The sequence below is a fragment of the Saimiri boliviensis genome, chromosome Y, assembly GCF_048565385.1.
Source record: "Saimiri boliviensis isolate mSaiBol1 chromosome Y, mSaiBol1.pri, whole genome shotgun sequence".
Classification (NCBI taxonomy): Eukaryota; Metazoa; Chordata; class Mammalia; order Primates; family Cebidae; genus Saimiri; species Saimiri boliviensis.
This window is the reverse complement of record NC_133471.1, coordinates 9,888,993-9,909,169: the sequence shown is the minus strand read 5'-3', so window position 1 is coordinate 9,909,169 and position 20,177 is coordinate 9,888,993. Positions and strand designations below refer to the sequence as shown.

The 20,177-nt window shown below is 47.9% G+C and overlaps 1 pseudogene; it reads right to left on the bottom strand.

The window, feature by feature from the left end:
• Nucleotides 1-8,803: 8,803 nt before the first annotated feature.
• LOC141582950 (phospholipid phosphatase 2-like) lies at nt 8,804-19,773 on the bottom strand (annotated as a pseudogene).
• Nucleotides 19,774-20,177: the final 404 nt, after the last annotated feature.

Sequence of the window (20,177 nt, the reverse complement as noted above, 5' to 3'; positions counted from 1 at the left end):
AAAAAAAAAAAAAAATATGTATATATATATATATGTATATTTTTTTATAAAAAATGCATTTTATTTTAAAACAAGTCTATAAAAGTAGAAATCACATACAAAAATACAGATTACTCTGACATGTTGACAAAGTAGCTTATGGCTGGACTTGAGTTTGGAAGTTCTGTATGTTTGAGGGCATCTGGATGTCAGAGTCCAACTGAATCCTAACCCCAGCTCTTGTCACTAATCTGTAAACAATAATTTCAAGTAGTATTTAGCACTGTTTACTAAGAAATTTAAACATAATCATTTCCTGTGTAACCCAACTTTAAAATCTTCCTTAGGTCTAAGCAGATAAAGGCACTTCATACTATGTTTCTAACGTTAACAATTTTTGATTAAAAAAAAGTTAATACAAATGACAGGTTTTGGCTTTTCTTGGTGTTACATTTTGAACATACGAAGAAGTCCATTTAAACTAGTTTTTTGTGATTTTTAAGAAATAGAATTTAATCTTTTCACTTCTAAGTATATCAGTTTTAAAAAATATCACTGATGATATCAAAAGGTCCCACATCTGAATTGTAACTCTTATGTAGGTATAAGTAGTGCATACTACTGAAACTACATGAAACATACACCTGCTTCTATTGTATATTTCTGATTGAAGGGAGTGCAGTTCCTTGGAATATATATACATATTATTATATATAACATATATATATATATAATATATATATATATACACACACATCTATATATATATATATATATATATATATAAAATATATATATTATATATTAGGTGCCCCCACAGTCCCCTGTCAAGCCGGAAGTAACCTTAAGAAAATTCACACTCTCCCCCAGAAATCTGTGCTCACTCCCTCTTCTCTAATTCTTTCTCTGTGTATATAAAAAGACAGGTATGTCAGGTCTCCGTATGTCAGCCTGAAGTCCTGCCTGCCTGGGCTGATTGTCTCCCAACCCACCACTTGCATTCGCCATTGTCTCTTAGCACCCAGTGGAGCTTCCCCAGACAAGACCCTCACCCAAACTTGCCATCTCAACTGTTCTTATGATAATATGAATGCCTCTCACCCATCCTGTCATCTTAACTTCTCTTCTGCCTCACCCCCAGCTGCCACTGTAACTGAACTTGTGGTCATGTACATTCCTTGCCCCTACCCGACCACAGTAACTGATCTTACTCTGTGACTTTCCACTGCCCGCCCCAAACCTGTAAAACTAACTCTCATCCCACTGCCCTTTGCTAACGCCCTTTTCCGCCATAGCTGACCTGCACCCAGATGAATAAACAGCCACGTTTCTCACACAAAGCCTGTCTGGGTAGTCTCTTCATGAACAAGCACATGACCCGAGGTTTGTCAGCAGTAGTTGAATTGGAACCAGGTTCTCATGTTCACAGGGTGCGATGACGGCCTCCTGATTACAAGATCCAAAGTGTGACTGGCACTTCCATTAAAATGTACATATATTTGCCTGCAATGTATGTATGAGCATTTTCATGCATCAAATTTTGCCAGGAGTCTCTCATATCTTTTATTATAGTCACAAAATTCTGTGCTCTTCAGTATAAATATTTGTCTTTTTATAGTTGAACTCTGGGGATGCAGGTGATTTTCCACACAGCCAGCAGCTAAAATATTCCAAATGTGGTTTTCACAGTGAGTTGAGATTTACTCAGGGTGGCTGGCAAAATAGGAGGCAAATATTAGGGAGGGTTAGAAATGTATAGTCTCAAACCTTTTGGAAGGCCAAAAGGTTTTAATGGAATGGGCTAAAGGCAACCAGTTCTTTACCTTAAGATTTTAAGTTGTAGGGTGAAAGACAGGGACAAGCAAGCTTCCCCAGTGGCCTGTTTTCCCACATCCCTTTGTCTCTTTTCCACCTGTTCACTCATGTAAACCCTATGCTGAGCAGCCCTCTCAGCAGGAGGTCGAAGGGGAATGACACGTGAAGGGCATTTTCTCTGGGCCCAAAAACAAAAGTTTTTATCATTCAAACCCACTCTTTCAACCATGTTAATTATCCGAAAGTGTGTTAACTTAAAGCTTCTATTATTTAATCTATACCAAATAAGTATAAGAATGTACAAGGAGTCATGGCCGAATTTGCTAAAACCGCTCTCTAAAAGCAGTTAACAAACATCCCCACCCATTCAAAATCACTGTACTGGTTGTGAGTGCATTCATTCATCTGTGCCTAAGTCGGGGTCTGCAAAACAAACATCCACAGGTGGTGTGGCTGTTTTACTGTTTGAATCGTGTTGCATGGCATGAACATATACCTCTCCCAGTTGCACTCCCACCTGAGAGGCAGCCGAGCTTACAATACTGCTGGGAGCAAATCTCGGAGGAGAAGAAAACATCTGGCAGGATGTGACATTCTGAAGTGCGATGACTTTTTGGGGATTAAAGCTTCTGAAGGTGGCAGTTTGTGTCTCCATCTCCATGGGGTCCAGAATTTGCTGCACAGCAGGAGGTGACAAGGAGTCGCTGGATTCTTGAGTAACGTTAACACTGAACAAGTGCCTGCTTTAAGCTGTGAATGTCACACACCCCCGGGAATTTTTTTTAAGGTGGAGCCTTGCTCTGTTGCCCAGGCTGAAGTGCAGTGGTATGGTCTCAACTTACTGCAACCTCCACCACCTGGGTTCAAATGATTCTACTACCTCAACGCACTGAGTAGCTGGGACTACAGGGACATACCACCACATCAGCTAATTTTTGTATTTTTAGAAGAGATGGGGTTTCACCATGTTGACCAGGCTGGTCTTGAACTCCTGACCTGGTGATCCACCCACCTCAGACACCCAAATTGCTGGGAATACAGGTGTGAGCCACGATGACAGACCTTTTTTTTTTTTTTTTTTTTTTTTTTTTTTTTTTTTTTTTTAAGATAGAGTCTTGCTATGTCACCCAGGCTGGAGTGCAGTGGCATGATCTCAGGTCAATGCTGCAACCTTTTCCTCTTGTGTTCAAGCTATTATCTTGCCTCAGCCTCCTGAGTAGCTGGGACTACATGTGCCACTATTACTGGCTAATTTTTGTTTTTATAGGGCTGGTCTCCAATTCCTGACCTCAGGTAAACCACCTACCTCAACCTCCCAAGGTGCTGGGATTACAGGCATGAGCCAGCATGTCTGGCCCTTCCCTGCATCTCAATGTCCACAAATATTATACATCACCTGCTTAACTATCTAGGATTTTCAACTAACTGTACAATGTCTAGATGAAGGTGCCTTCAAATATTCATAATAGGTTAGAAGGTGGACTAGGATGCTTTATCAATTAATTGGTTGATTCCAAAAATGTAAATATTTGAATCTGAATTAGAGCTGGAGAACTTAGCAAGGTAATGTCAATTCCACATGAGCCTTTGAAGATCAATTGTGCCATCTGCCTCATAGGAAATATTGGCATGTGACATTTCCTTACTAACATGGATTTTAATTTCATTTAGCTACTGTTCTTTTGATTCATGACTTGTAAACCATTTTGTCTTTTGAAAAACCATACTAGCCAGTTGCGGTGGCTGACACCTGTAATCCCAGCACTTTGGGAGGCCAAGGCAGGTGGATCACGAAGTCTGGAGCTCGACACCAGCCCAACCAACATGGTGAAATCCTGTCTCTACTACAAATACAAAAATTAGCTGGATGTGGTGGTGGTTGCCTGTAATCCCAGCTACTCAGGGGGTTGAGGCAGGAGAATCACTTGAACCCAGGGGGCAGAGGATGCAGTGAGCCAAGATTGTGCCACTGCACTCCAGCAGCCTGGGTGACAGAGCAAGACTCTGTCTCAAAAAAAAAAAAAAAAAAAAAAAGAAAAGAAAAAAGAGAATAACCCATACTATTGGTGAGGTGCAGGTGCTCACACTTGTAATTCCAGCCCTCTGGGAGGCTGGCAGGAGGATTACTTGAGACCAGGAATTCGACACCAGCCTGGGAAACATGGCAGAACCCCTGTCTCTACAAGAAAAACAAAACTGAGCCAGATGCAGTGACACACATCTGTACTTCCAGCTACTCAGGAGCTTGAGGCGGGAGGATTGCTTGAGCCTGGGAGTTCAAGGTTGCAGTGAGCGACGATTGCACCACTGCACTCCAGCCTGGGCAGCAGAGCGAGACCCTGTCTCAAAAACGGAAAACACCCAAACCTTTCCAAAAGCATAGAACTGGCTTTCCTGTTACATACCTCCACTGCTGTACATATTGCTCAGTTGTGACAACACATTCCTCATGTTCCATTTTGGATTCCCTGAGGTGTGGCTTAGGGTGTGGCCATGGACTCAGGAAGCCCCTGAAGGAGGGACAGCTGCTGTAGCTGCATTGCTTGTCCACACCGGGTTTCCAGCCAGACAGGTGAGCATCTGCAGCGACACCCTCCCATCCACACCTGCCATCGTTCCTGCCCTGACTCCAGGTGAGGGCAGAGGGCCTCAGAATTACGGATAAGTGGTCGTTTTTTTTTTTTTTTTTTTGAGATGGAGTTTTGCTCCTGTCACCCAGGCAGGAGTACAATGGTGTAACCTTGGCTTACTGAAACCTGCGCCTTTCAGGTTCAAGTGATTCTCCTGCCTCAGCCTCCCGAGTAGCTGGGATCACAGGAATATACCACCATGCCTGGCTAATTTGGTACGTTTTTCTTTTATTAGTAGAGACGGGATTTCTCCATGTTGGGTCAGGCTGTTGTTGAACATCTGATCGCAGGTGCTCCACCCACCTCAGCCTCCAAAAGTGCTGGGATTACAGGTGTGAGTCACCGCACCTGGCCTCAGGTAAGTTTTCTTTACCCAGTCATTTATTCACTCACTCGGCTAATTCATTCATAAATTTCATTGCTGTAACTTAGTAATCCCAAATAACCTAAACTTCAAGCTGCTATGCAATGCCCTCACCACACACCTTCACTGGTCGGCTAATTCTTCCCAGGGATTTCCCATCCCTGTAATGCCGTTAAAATGTCTAAACTAGGATGCCTGCTTATAAAACAGCAAGTCAGAGTAAAAACAAAACTGGGCCTAGATCCAACAAATCACATCTGTCACAAAAGTGGCTCAGCTGGGTGCAGTGGCTCATGCATGTAATCCTAGCAGTTTGGGAGGCTGATGTGTGGATCACTTGAGGTCAGGAGTTTGAAACCAGTCTGACCAACATGGTGAAGCCCCATCTCTATAAAAATACAAAAATCTTAGCTGGGCATGGTGACAGGTGCCTGTAATCTCAGCTATTCGGGAGGCTGAGGGAGGAGAATTGCTTGAAACTGGAGGGCAGAGGTTGCAGTGAGCTGAGGTCGTGTCACTGTACTCCAGTCTGGGCAAGAAGATGGAACTCTATCTCCAAACAAAGGACAACAACAAAACAAGCTAACAAAATGCTGCTGCAGGGTATGATTTGAGAAGTCATTTCTGAGACAAGGGATGAAATCTGGGAGCTGTCCAGCTCCTGAAAATATGCAGCAGGACACAGAAGAACTAAGATTCTCTACACAGCAGGACAATGTGCCTCTCACTATTGAGGAGACTGGAGGTGGACAATCAGACTTGGGGCTAAGAAGCCTCTGGGAGAAGGCACAGACCCCACTGCTGAGCCAGCCCGGGGGTTCACACCTCCCCAAATACCCACCCCCAATGCTGTCCAGAAGGCCATGGGCCACACCACTGTCGGGTGAGGTTGAGGAAACACTGCTTTCTAGCATCGTGTTCTAGCAACTAACATAAAAAATGGAAATAATGTTATCGAAATTAGGATTTTATGTTGTTTCAATTCAAACAGAAATTCAGTTGAGGAATAAATAGCCAGATGTAGTGGCTCACACCTGTAATTCCAGCTCTTTGGGAGGCTGAGGAGGGTGGATCACCTGAGGTCAGGAGTTCGAGACAAGCCTGGCCAACACGGGGAAACGCTGTCTCTACTAAAAATACAAAAATTATCTGGGCATGGTGGAGAGCGCCTGTAATCCCAGTTACTTGCAAGGCTGAGGTAGGAGAATTGATTGAACCCAGGAGGCAGTTGTTACAATGAGCCAAGATCACACCACTGTGCTCTAGGCTGGGCAACAGGGCAAGACTTCTCAAAAAAAAAAAAAAAAAAAAAAAAAGGAAAGAAAAAGATATATTATCTCACTAAAAGTAAAGGTAATCACATTTTGAACTTAGAAAAAAATTCTCAGACAGAATTTTTCTTTTTTAACTTAAAATTTTTCCAGATGCAGTACAGAGCATGGCATAATGACACCCACATACACAAAACAGATTTAACAGTTACTAATATGTTGCCATGTTTGCTTCATGTTTTTTATTATGAAATATTGTAATTTGCACATCTCACAAAATTTCACTCCTAAAGACTTCAGTATGCACCTATTAAAAAAATAAACATAAAAGTGGGGTGTGGTGGTGGGCAACTGTCATCCTAGCTACTCAGGAGGCTGAGGCACGAACATTGCTTGAGCCTGGGAGCTCGAGCCTGTGGTGAGCAGTAATTGCACCACTGGACTCCAGACTGGGCAACAGAATGAGACCCTGTGTCTAAAAAACAAAATATGTATGGTTTCCTACAAAATCAGGATAACATATGGTAGCTGACACACTCAAAAAAAAAAAAAAAAAAAAAAAAAAAAAAAAAAAACCCTGAATATCATCAAATACTCAGGAGGAGTTTTCTTTTTCTTTTTCTTTTTTTTTTTTTTTTTTTTTTTTTTTTTTGAGACCTAATCTTGCTCTGTCGCTAGGCTGTAGAGCAGTGGTGCAATCTCGGCTCACTGCAACCTCTGTCTCCTGGGTTTGAGTGATTCTTTTGCCTCAGCCTCCTGAATAACTGGGATTACAGGCATCTGCCACCATGCTCGGTAAAGTTTTGCATTTTTAGTACAGATGGGGTTTCATCCTGTTGGCCAGGATGGTCTCAATCTCCCGACGTTGTGATCCACCCACTTCGGCCTCCCAATGTGCTGGGATTACAGGTGTGAGCTACTCTGCCTGCCCAGAAGGAAGTCTTCAGAAACCAATTAACCTCAGAAGGTGGGAGAAATGCCAGGCCACGAGGACACCGCCATGGGAAATGATATTTACATGGCTAAGAATCTCAGTTTCCTGTGAGAAACTACAGAAAAAATATCCTCCTTGTATAAAGAGAGAAAATACTAATTTTTTTTCCATGAAATCATAAGGGTGTGGAGAGTGTAAACCCAAAATTATGCACGAGAGCTTCCCCTGAGCTCTGTGTTTGTGGAGAAATGTGTCCTAACTGCTGCCCTGCCTGCCATCTTGGTACTGGGAACCTGTGAGAATTTCTGAGCACCCAAACGGTGAGACAGGACACCGGCTCCCACAGCTGGGCCCTCCTGGGTTGTGAGGACCCTCTGGGGATGGCTCTGGTCAGTACAGTCCTTTCTTTCTCTGCTCTCCCAGCTGTGAGGTGCACATGCTCTTTCTGAAGCACTGAGACTCTCCCAGCTGAGGCCAGGAGCCAGACTCAGCCATGTCCTCTCCCTTACTCCAAACTTCCTCCACTCCTCAGTCTTCACCGCTCATCCCAACATGGCCACCTGTCTCCAGCAGACCACACCAGAGTCCTGTACACTGCAGCTGCTCCCACAGACTCATGCTCAACCCTCACTGTGGTCCTGGCTTTCAAGGCCATTGTGCCTGGGAGGAGATGGAGGTGTTGGCTGCTGTCAGGGCACCAGGGTCATTCTCATTTACTGCTGATGCAGTGACTCTCCCTGTGAGATCTGGCTGGGAACTTCTCTCCCATTCACTGCCAGAGACTCACATTCTGAGCCCAGACACAGCCACCTCAGCCCTCAGGCATCACTGCCTGCTGCAGCACCCTAGAATACCTGGGAGGCTTCAGTGTGAATTTCCCGGCCAGGATCCCTTCTGACACATGCATGGAGGCAAGTTCCTGATGTTCAGCTGGCTTTCTGCAGGGTCTGGGTCACCTTCCTTCCCAACTGCCAAGGGCAGATCTCCATCACGACCCCTTGGGTGTGGCTTCCGGGCAGCAATTTTGTCTTCCAGGGCTACATCAGACTTTCTGAAGGCTAACATTTGATAGGAACACCCTGCAGGGTGAGGGACTAAGAGAGATTTCAGGTGCAAACAAAACATCAGCAGACATTTAAGTTACCGCCTGTACAAAAAACAAATGTTCCCTTTACCCTCCTGTTGAAAACGTAAGCTCTGTGTGTTCTGTCATCACTTCAGGGAAACCAGAACCTGAATTACTCATTTCAGAAGTGCGGCCCCCAGCTGCACAGGGTGTACATGAGCAGAGTGGAAGGGTGTGCTGACCCATCTGTCCCTTGACCCCAACACCATGCAGTGAGAAACACAGGGGATGACTTGGCTGCTGTCCTTCCCTGTCACAGTGGCTGAGCCTGCCTGACGCCTGAGCTCCACGGAGCCCTCTGACAGTAGGAACACCATCCCTGAACGGCCATAAGGAACAGAGGCACTGAGACCACTTGTCACACCAATGCCTCATTTTACCAAAAACCAAATGTACACTACATTTTACAAAACAGTCGCTTTCTTAGCCCCATAAAAGAATGGGAATATTTGGGGAGCTACAGAAACAGGTCCCCCTCCAAATGCTCATGGCTACCTAGGCCTCCCCAGATCCTTGGTCCAGTGCAGGGCAGGGGCAGCAGAGCCTGCTCAGGGGTTTGTGGAGCCCGTTCAGAACCTTCACTGCCTACTCAGGGCCAGAGGGAAAACCGGGGGTGGCAGTCTCAGCTGGACTCACAGCCACTCTCTGCCTGGGTGGGGTCCAGCCTCAGGAGGAGCAGTGTGATTACCCATAGTGGTTGTGGTCAGCCTCCCCCAGTGTCACTGTCAGTGACAGGCTGGGCTTCCGTTATTGCTCCTCTTCCTTCAGGCAGTAATGTGGGGGTCGGGCTTTGAAGAAGTCTGAGATATACCCAACTTGGCAGAGTGGAGGAAGGTGAGACTGGGCAGGGGCTGGGCAGGCACCAGGAACATGGGCATGAGCAGGAGGAGGAGAAACAGGGTCCCAGGTGGGCAATGAGAGGAAAAGTGCCTGTGGAGGGAAGAGAGCCCTCTTAGTAGAGGAGCAGTGGAGAGCACTGTCGTGCTGAAGGGCCCAGAGAAGGACTGCTGGGTGCAGGCAGGAGATCTAGGGGAGGAACTGGGAGGAGACGGTGTCCAGGGATGAACTGGGGTTAGGGGAAGGTGTCCCAGGGGAGGATCTGGGGGGCAGGAGGGGTCCAGGGAAAGACTGGAATTTGGTGTAGAGGTCCCAGGGGAGAAACTGGGGGAAGGAGGGGTCCCAGGGAATGACCACATTTGGAGGAACGGGTCCCAAGGGAGGACTCTATGGGGCAAGAGTACACAGGGAAATACCAGGGTTGGGCAGTGAGTGGCCTCTGAACAGCACAGGGGGTGAGTCAGGGTCAGTAGCTCACAGTGATACCAGCCACCAGCACACCCTGCAGGAGGCCAGCAAGGATGTTGCTCCAGTGGTGTTTGTGATCAGACAGGTGGGTGTAGCCCACATAGAGGGCAAAGGCCACCAGGAAGAACCTCGCCCACTTCTATCAGAGCCATGCCAGCATGTAGAGCTGGAATGGGAGAGGGAGACTCAGCCTGTGCCCTGCTAGACCCTCCCACACCCACTGCAGAGATGGTAGCTCCGAGGCTGTGGGCAAAAACTGGCCAACCCAGGGCCTCCTGTTTTCACAAACAAGTCAGTGAGCACCCCCATCACCACCACAACCCATCTTACAGCTGGAAAAACAGAGGTCCAGGGAAGGGAGTGATTTGATGGGTGAGCCCCAGAAAAACGGACTCACCACCAGGAACACCACGCAGTACATAGCAAAGGAGGTGTGTCCTGAGTAGAAAGACAACCTGGGGAAGGAGAGGCAGCAGGTCAGAGGGCAGATGGCTCATTCGGCATCTTCCAACCTCCCCTTGCCCCCACTCCTCCCACAGAAGGGAGGGTTCAACACCGGAGCTGCCAATGTTACAGGCCACCAAATCCCAGGAGCAGAGGCTGCTCCCTCTGTCCTTTCCAGTTATCTGATGATGGAATCAGAGTCTCCAATTGGGGCTGTGGCATGAGATGCCTCACCCATGAAGACTCTGAGGCCTGAACCCAACACCCAGGGCAGACGGTAGTGTCCAGCAAGCAGGCAACACCGGTTTTATTTTCACGGCATTTCTTTTCAGGATTTTCTCCCATCAATGGAACTGAGGGAATATTTCTTTTCATATAAATTTGAGATCTCGTGAAGGACATTAATGAAACACAGAACATAGGAAGCAACAAAAAACTGGTAAAAAAGTCACAATTAAATTTTTTGGAACTAATCAAAAGCTTGCGGGAACCAGAGGATCACTTGATTAATATAATTCAGTTGAGGCAGGGTGCAGTGGCTCATGCCTGTAATCCCTGCACTTTGGGGAGCCGAGGGAGGTGGATAATGAGGTCAAGAGATTGAGATCAGCCTAACCAACATAGTGAAATCCCATCTCTACTAAAAATACAAAAATTAGCCAGGTGTGGTGTCACATGCCTATAATCCCAGCTACTCGGGAGGCTGAGACAAGAGAATCACTTGAAAACCTAGGAGGTGGAGGTTGGTGTGAGCCAAGATTATGCCACTGTCTGGGTGACAGAATGAGACTCCATCTCAAAACAAAACAAAAAAAGATAATTCTTTTGGAAAACCAATAGCTTTGTAGTGGTTTAACTCATCCTGGTCCCTCTCCCATGGCCTAGCTGTGGTGGCCTGAGGGTAACAGACCACAGGCCCAGCACAATTTCTGAGAAGGGGCCTTATTTGCAACTGTGGACTAGGGTATGGCTCGAGGGCTGATCTTGATCTCACCTGACTGGACATTCTCCCAGTGCTGAGGTGCTACCTGGAGGACATTTGTAGGAAATGTTTACAACAAATTTCTTCCTCTCTGCGGCCTGGGGACACGAGAGCAGATGAGGCAAAAATAGATGAGGCAAAAATAGCGTAGGAGGAAAGGCCAGGGAATAAAACGCTCTGGGGAATGAAGGCTTGGAACCTACAAGACCAGAGCAGTGCAGGAGCTTGGAAGAGGCCTCCAAGGGCCCCATGCTCACATTAGGCTGGCCTTCCAGCTCTGCACAAGCAGGAAGTGAAAGTGAAGGCAGAGAAAACCTGTTTCACTGTGGAAGGGCTGACCCCACAGGCACACAGACCCCTTCTACTGACTCCGGAGGGTGTTGTGAGTTTTTTGTTTTTGTTTTTGTTTTTTTCTTTTGGTTCCAGATGTTTAAAGAAATCTCTGTCCTATCACAAACTGACCACCAGGCTAAAAGAACAGAAGAAAATGGCTACCCATAACAAAAGATAGAGACTTCACAATCAGAAAAGTCATTAAACAAATAACCACTGCAACAAAGAGGAAGAACACACCCCAAGGAGTAGGGAAACTCCTATTTCCAGAGTGGCCACATTATAATATTCTAAACACACAGTTTAAAACAAAATAAAACAGGTCGGGTGTGGTGGCTTATGCCTGTGATCCCAGCACTTAGGGAGGCTGAGGCAGGCGGCTTGCCTGAGGCCAGGAGCTCTAGACCAGCCTGGCCAACATGGTGAAATCCTGTCTCTACTAAAACTATAAAACTTGTCTAGGTGTGATGGTGCATGCCTGTGACCCCAGCACTCAGAAGAAAAAAAAAAAAAAAAAAAAAAAAAAAAAAAAAAAAAAAAAATTACAAGAAGTGTTTAAACCCAGGAGGCGGAGGTCACAGTGAGCAAAGATCACACCACTGCACTCCAGCCTGGGTGACAGAGTGAGACTCTGTCTCAAAAAAAAAAAAAAAAAAAAAAAAAAAAAAAAAAGATAAAGAAAATAGATCAGTTAAGATTATTCAGTTGGGCCAGGCACAGTGGCTTACATCTGTAATCTCAGCACTTTGGGAGGCTAAGGTGGGTGGGTCATCTGAGATCAGGAGTTTGAGACCAGCCTGGCCAACATGACAAAACCCCATCTCTATTAAAAATAAAAAAAAAAATAAAAAAAAGCAGGATGTGGTGGTACATGCCCATAGTCCCAGCTCCTCGGGAGGCTGAGGCAGGTGAATTACTTGAACCCAGGACGTAGAGGCTGCATTGGGCCAAAATCATGCCACTGTACACTGCACTCCAGCCTGAGAAACAGAGTGAGATTCTGTCTCAAAAAATAAAATAAATAAAAATAATAAAAATGAAAATAAAGAAAAATTAGCCAGGTGCCGTGGAACACACCTGTAATTCCTGTAGTCCCAGCTGCTTGGAAGGCAGAGATGGTTTGAGCCCAGAAGTTCAAGTCCTGGGCAAGATAGCAAGACTCTCATCACTAAAAGAGAGGAAAAAAAAAAAAAAAAAAAAAAAAGACAGTGACAAGGAACTGAAAAAGGAAGACATAACCCAGGCAACCCTAAAGAAACTAACAGAGGGCCTTTCTTATCATTAATTACACTGACTATAAATAGATTAAACACTCCAACTGAAAGTCAGCGATTTGTTAAATGTCTTAATTCAATAAAAAGATTAACATATGCTGGAAATTAAAATAAAATAAAGTAAAATAAAATAAAAAGTCAGAGATCTGGCTGGGCATGGTGGCATACACCTGTAATCACAGCAGTTTGGGAGGCCACAGAGGGTGGATCCCTTGAGCTGAGGAGTTCAAGACCAGCCTGGGAAACATGGCAAAACCCTGTTTCTACAAAAAACATAAATAAACAGCAGCTGAATGTGGTGACCAGTCCTAGCCACTTGAGAGGCTGAGGCTGGAAGATGGCTTGGCCTGAGAGTGCAAAGCTTCAGTGAGCTGAGATCACTGTCTTCTGTCTGGGCAACAAAGTGAGCCTCTGTCTCAAAAAAATCAGATATTGGAAAACACATAAAAAATACAGCCAAGCCGGGCTCGGTGGCTCACGCCTGTAATCCAGCACTTTGAAAGACCGAGGCAGGTGGATCACGAGGTCAAGAGATCGAGACCATCCTGGTCAACATGGTGAAAACCCCTTCTCTACTAAAAATACAAAAAATTAGCTGGACGTGGTTGCACATGACTGTAATCCCAGCTACTCAGGAGGCTGAAGCAGGAGAATCGCCTGAACCAAGGAGGTGGAGGTAGCGGTGACCCAAGATTCTGCCATTGCACTACAGCCTGGGTAACAAAGCAAAACTCCATGTAAAAAAAAACAAAAACAAAAACAAAAAAAACACGGCTCAATTTTATGCTAGGTATAAGATACTTACTTTATTTAGAGCAGAGACATAAATAGGTTTAAAGTACAAGATTGGAAAAAATATATATATATTCCGTGCCAACAGTAACAAAAAGAGAGCCACAATAGCTATACTAATATTAGGCAAAATGGACATCAAGACAAAAATTGTTGAGACAAAACTCATATGTATTATTTTATGATGATGAACGGGTAGTCTATCAAAAATATATAGAAATTATAAAGGTAAATGTAGTAAACCACAGAACTGCAAAATACATAAAGCAAAAATGGACAGAACATTACAACATGAACTTCCAAAACACAAGATTGCACTGTGTTCAAACAGTAAAAACATACAAAAATAATTTTTGTTTTTATTCGATTCACTTATCTTCTTTTTTCTTTTTATTTGTCTTTTTCCTGTAGCTTTGAGCAAAACAGAAATAACTTTTTTTTTGAGACAGAGTCTCTTGTCTCCCGGGCTGGAGCACAGTCAGCTCACTGCAACCTCCACCTCCCAGGTTCAAGCAATTCTCACACCTCAGCCTCCTGAGTAGCTGAGATTACAGGCATCCATCACCAGGCCAGGCTAATTTTTTGTGTTTTTAGTAGAGGTGGGATTTCTCCATGTTGATCAGGTTGGTCTTGAACTCGCCTCAAGTGATCTCATCACCTTAGCCTCCCAAAATGCTGGGATTACAAGTGTGATCCACTACGTCTGACCAAATTTTTTTTTTTTTTCTTTTTAAGTCAGAGTCTCACACTCTCACTCAGGCTGAAGTGCAATGGTACCATCTTGGCTCACTGCAGTCTCTACCTCCCAGGTTCGGTTCAATCAATTCTCTGCCTCGGCTTCCTGAGCATCTGGTATTATAGGCATACACCACTACACCTGGCTAATTTTTGTATTTTAAGTAGAGATGGGTTTTCACCATGTTGGCCAGGCTGGTCTAGAACTCCTGACCTCAGCTGATCTGCCCACCTCAGCCTCCCAAAGTGCTGGGATTACAGGTGTGAGCCATCTTGCACAACCCTCCAAATTTTTTTTAATTAGAAAAGGAATCTGGGCACCATGGCTCATGCCTCTAATCCCAGCACTTAAGAGGCCGAGGTGGGCAGATCACCTGAGATTAGTAGTTCGAGACCAGCCTGGCCAACATGGAGAAACCCCGTCTCTAATAAAAAATACAAAATCAGCCAGGGGTGTTGGTGGGTACCTGTAGTCCCAGCTACTCAGGATGCAGAGGCAGGAGAATTGCTTGAACCCACAAGGCAGGAGTTACGGTAAGCAAAGATCACAGCATTGCACTCCAGTCTGGGCAACAAGAGTGAAACTCCATCTAAAATAAAGAAAATTAGAAAAAGAGAAGGCAGAAATAAAAGAAAACATAGGGTATGATTCTGTTTATGTGAAACATTGAGAACATGCAAATCTACAGATAGAAAATAGGATAGTGGTTGTTGCCAGGGGCTGGGGGAGGAATGACAGCTAACGGGTACAAGGGATCTTTGTTTCCTTTCTTTTCCTTTTCTCTGAGACAGGTTCTCACTCTGAGACCCTGCCTGGGGTAGGCACAATCTTGGCTCACTGAAATCTCTACCTCCCTAGTTCAAGTGATGCTCCCACCACAGCCTCCCCAGTAGCTGGAACTGCAGGTGCCCACCACCAGGCTTGGCTATTTTTTTTTTTTTTTCTTTGAGATGAAGTTTCACTCTCATTGCCCAGGCTGGACCACAATGACACAATCTCAGCTCACCATAACCTCCACCATCCGGGTTCAAGAGAGTCTCCTGCCTCAGCCTCCCGAGTGGCTGGGATTACAAGCGTGTGCCACCATGCCTGGCTTATTTGGTATTTTTAGTAGAGAAGATTTCTCCATGTTGGCCAGGCTGGTCTCGAACTCCCAACCTCAGGTGATCTGCCTGCCTCAGCCTCCCAAAGTGCGGGGATTTTAGGCGTGAGCCACCTAACCCAGCCTAATTTTTTGATTTGTCATAGAGATGGGGTTTTGCCATGTTACGCATGCTGTGGGTTTCCTTCTGATGAGATTAATATATTCTGGAATTAGGTAGAGGAGATGGTTGTACAGCATTGTGAATGTACTAAAAATGAACTGTACACATTAAAATTGATGAAATGGTGACTTTTATCTTATACAAATTTTATTTTGTTTTGTTTTGGTTTTTTGTTTTGTTTTGTTTTGTTTTGCTTTTTTTTTTTTCGGTCTGGCATTACCCTAGGCTTGTCAGTCAATATTTTGATTTTTTAAAAGGACAACGATGAGTTGACACATTTAAAGACCTATCAGTAGAGATGGTAAGAAGACAGCAGAGAGCAGGGCAAGGGTGAGACTCAGGGGAGACAGAGCACGCTCCCACTGGCCTCCTGCTGTCTGCGGGGTGCTGGGAGCCCTGAGGCCTCCCTGCTGCCTGACCACCTGCATGCTGGATCCTCACTATCTGGCTTCTGCAACATCTTCAGCTCCCACTGCCCCCCCAGCAAGCTCCCACAAGCTCCCACTGTGAATGATGCTTGTCCACACTCAGCTGGCCTTGGTGGCATCAGCAGCATTTCCCATGCACACCGTCTCCAGCTCCATGTAGACCGAGCAGTTGACCCAGCTCTACGTGTGGTCACAGACGGCCAGGAAGTTGGGGCACAGGTGACCGATTGTGTACTTGGCCAAGTCCATCAGAAACTGGCTCACAGCCACCCTGAACAGGAAGGTCACCAACACCTTGTACATGACAGCCACGTAGTTGTTGAAGTCAGAGTGGGAATAGAGCTGGTCTGTGTGCACCAGGTAGGTTTCTCCTGCTGAGATTTGTGCGTCAGGCAGCCACAGTGACCAGTGGGCGTCGTGGTCAGCCCGTAGGCCCTCACTGGGTCTCAGTCCTCCCTACAGGCCTCCCCAAGGCTGCTGCAGAGCTGGGAACTCTAAAGGTGCCCTAGCCAGGCTCGGTGGCTCATGCCTGCCATCCTAGCACTTTGGAAGGCTGAGGCAGGCAGATTACCTGAGGTTGGGCATTCAAGATCAGCCTCACCAACGCTGTGAAAACCGTCTCTACTAAAAATACAAAATTAGCCGAGTGTGATGGTGCATGCCTGTAGTCCCAGCTACTGGGGAGACTGAGGCAAGAGAATCACTTGAACCCAGGAGATGGAGGTTACAGTGAGCAGAGATCCTGCCATCACACTACGGCCTGAGCAACAAGAGTGAATCTCCATCTCAAAAAACAAAAGTGAGTTCCTATTACCCCCAGTACCACTCGGGGCAAGGCTGTGTCCCCCAGCCCACCACAGACCTCCAGGCCACCCCTATCAGGAACCCAGGGTTAGGCTGTACTCCAACCTGTCACCCTCCCTTTCCCTCTGAACCCCTCCTGCCTTACAAGGATGACAGTGGTCATGATGGTGACCCCAGCCATGAGCCCATGGGTGATGGTGTCTGCCTGGTAGGGGTACTGGATGAAGTCATACCCGCAGCAAAATCCTCACTTATACGGGGCATTTACCAATGACAGGACAGCAAAGGGCAGGGAGGCTGGAGGGGGAGAAGAGCCTGGGAGCTGTGAGGTTCTCCAACCAGCTGGGTTGTGGGGCCGCCACAACTGCCCTGCCTCGAGGCCTCTCACTGCTACTGCCACCGACAGCAAAGAAGAGCTCTTCCCACAGAACGTGAGAGGCTAAAGTGACACCCCTTTCCCATCATCCTCAGATGAGCACAAACTCCCCAGGCCTTCTCCTCCTCACACCCTTCCTCTGCTCCTTGAACAAACTGGGCAAATGCTCACCTCAGGGCCTTTGCACAGGCACTTCTCTGCCCAAAATATCTTATTTTTATTTTTAAAAGTAGAGACACAAGTCTCATGTTGACCAGGTTGGTCACAAACTCCCAGGCTGGATTGACCCCCCAGCCTCAGCCTCCCAAAGTGCCGAGATTACAGGTGTGAGACAAGGTGCCAGGCATCAAAGTGACTCTCACTTCCACTCAGTTTCATCTCCCCTCCCGGCTGCCCACACGGGTGTCCCTCTCACAAGAGGAAAAGTCTGTTTAGCCGGATGTGGCGGCCCATGCATGTAATCTAGCTACTTGGGAGGCTGAGGAAGGAGAATTGCTTAAAAGCAGAAGATGGAATTTGCAGTGAGCCGGGATCGTGCCATTGCACTCCAGTCTGGTGACAGAGCGAGACTCTGTCTCAGTTTATAAAAAGCAAATAAATAAACAATTAAAAATAAAAGGGAAGTTCTGCTCTTTTTCCTTCTTGTCCCATGTCACCTATGGGACACTGGACTTAGTCTCCCCAGCTCAGCCTGCCCACACCAGGAGGGGCCTATTGTATTCAGAGCAGAGACCCTAGAGGCTGCTCAGAGCCTGGCCAGGGCAGATGTTTAATAAACATCTGTTAAAACAGGCAGGACTTATTTCAACCTAAGAGCTGCACAGAGAAGTCAGGAAAGCACCAAAGCAGGGGCATAGCAGAGGTGACTTCATGCTCACCCCTGCCTGTCGCTGACCCTTATGCCAGGGCACATGCCAGCTAGGCAGTGACTCACGGATCAAAGGCACATTCTCCTGAATTCCACAGTTGCAGAAGGTGTCACATGGCACTGGGTCTCCTGGGGCCCTACTGAGCCCAGGGTGGCCAAGGAAGCAGGAGTCAGCTACAGAGAGCAGGGGCGGGGGGCGCTCCCTGTTCCACGTGGCAGGTGTAGAGCAAAAGCGTGGGGTGTCTACCCCAGAGAGAAAATAAGGCAGGGGCGTCCTTTGGCCCAGCAGGGCAAAGACAAAAAATTGTGACTCTTCTGAATTCTGAGAGTCTGAGGAGGGGCAGTGAGCCTCACATTCCTCCTGCATGCCAGCTGCAAGGGTCTTGGAACATGGCACACCTTCGATGCTGGCTGAGTCTGGGAAAACAAAGCAGTGAAGACAGCAGAGGTCTGCCTCACAGGGCAGAAAAGGCAGAGGGAATGCAGAACAGAACCGGCAGTGCAGGGGCCCAGAGCCAGGACAGTGCTTGGAGAGGTGAGCGCTGGGGCAGAGGGTGCTGTCATGTAAGAGCCCATCTTCTGCTGGGGCGCAGGGGTGGCTAGCGCCGCTGTTGAGGGCAGAGATCAAGGAGGAGACTCCTGCAATTGCTGCACTGTGGAAGATTAGGATCACAGGACTGCAGCTGCTCCCCGCAGCTCTCAGCAGGCAGAGGCTCACACCGGTTGGCCTCCATTTCTGACCGCCCTGCCCCAGTAACTCCAGCTAGAGACAGACATCCCCATGACAACCGACCCCAGGCTTCCCTCTGCCTGAAAAGCTCGCCCTGGGGTCCCCGGAACAGGCACCTTCTCTTCATTTGACCCCCGGGAACCTTTCTGCCCTCACAATGCCCCCAAAGCCCCATCTGGAACCTGTGGACTGCACTGTGAGGGGCCAGAGCTTCCAGATGGAGGTGCCATCGGCCTGGCCGCCACCCCCAGCACACAGCAGCCACACCTAACCCCACCGCCGCAGCACCTCTTGGCTGTGTGGTCTCCAGCAGGCGACTCCATGACGCTGCACCTCCCTCACAGGCCGTTTAAGGGTACCCTTTCGGTTATCTGCATGCTGCTGAGTGCCTGGCAGCCAGAAAGTGCCACACACATGTTTAAGTAACTGACAGCACAGCTGCTCAGGACATGGCACCCAGGGCTGGCAGACACCCCACAGGGACCTGGTGCTGTCCCCTGGATCCCCGTAACAACGGTCTACTTCAGAGGTCAGAGGGCTTGGTCAGGGAACCAGGAAAGGGCTCTGGGTAGGAACACACCCCCGCTCCCCACAGTGACTGAAGTGCGGAGCCATTGTCCCTTCAGCCACTAGAGCAAACACGCGGCTTTTGTTCCCAGGACCCTGGTGGCGGGGACCTCGGGGAGCCACTTCCCCTATCCGGCCGGAAAACCTGCAGGACAGGTTTGGGTCTCCTGAGGCCCAGAAGTCTGGGACCCAGCTTTTCTCTCCAAGTGTCTCTCCCGCCCTAGGCCCAGGGGTTCATATCCCATCCACACGCTGGGTGCCAAGGCCAGGTCAGCCCCTCCGTGAGCACCTAGAGCGCCCACCCAGGGGCGGAGGTGCGAACGTCCTGGGAGATCCGCGGCCGCTCCCACCCCCGAGGCCCGCCATCTGCGTGAATCACTGCCCAGGCCAGGTGCAGCGAGAGAGAGGTGCGCGCGGCTCCTGCAAGGCCACTTCCTGCTGCCGGCGGTAGAGGCAGCCCCAGCGTCCTGGGTGCTTCCAGACCCTCCAGCCCCCTGGGCCCCAGAAGCGGGGAACCCGGGACCCCGGGACCCCAAGGAATGGCAGGTGAGCGCAGCGCAGCGCCTGGAGAGAGGTGCGGCCTCCAAGGTCCGCGGAGGGACCAGGGCAAGCAGCCTCCAGGTCGCTGCAAACTTGCTTGGAGCCGGGGCAGTGTCTGTCCTGGGAGGGTCCCCACACCTGGGGCCTCGCGGCTCTTACTGACCAGCAAGACAGCACGTCCAGCAGCACGAAGACCCACCTCAGCTGCATGCCTGCGGTCCCCGACACTGCACTCTGAGCATCCTGGCCTGGCCGCGGGTCACGTGGCCGTGGAGCCCGCCTGGCGCAGAGTGGGGAAGTGGCGTGGGAGAGGAGAGGAGATGTGGGGAGGGGAGGGATGTAGAGGGTGAGGAGGAGGAAGGGGGTGCTCAGGTTGACAGGATTTGAGGGGATTTGGGGTTCCTCTGGATGAAAGGATTTGGGATCTTTGATTCTTGGAAAGTTTAAGGGGATTTGGAGTTTCTCCGCATGAAATAATTAGGGATGTTTGAGGCTGAGGAAATTCTGGGTGTCAGGTAAAGGAGATTTGGGTTTCTCATTAAGGGGCTTTAGGGTCTTTGACATTGAGATCATTCAGTCATTGAAGCTGAAGGGATTGGGTTTTTCAGTCTGAG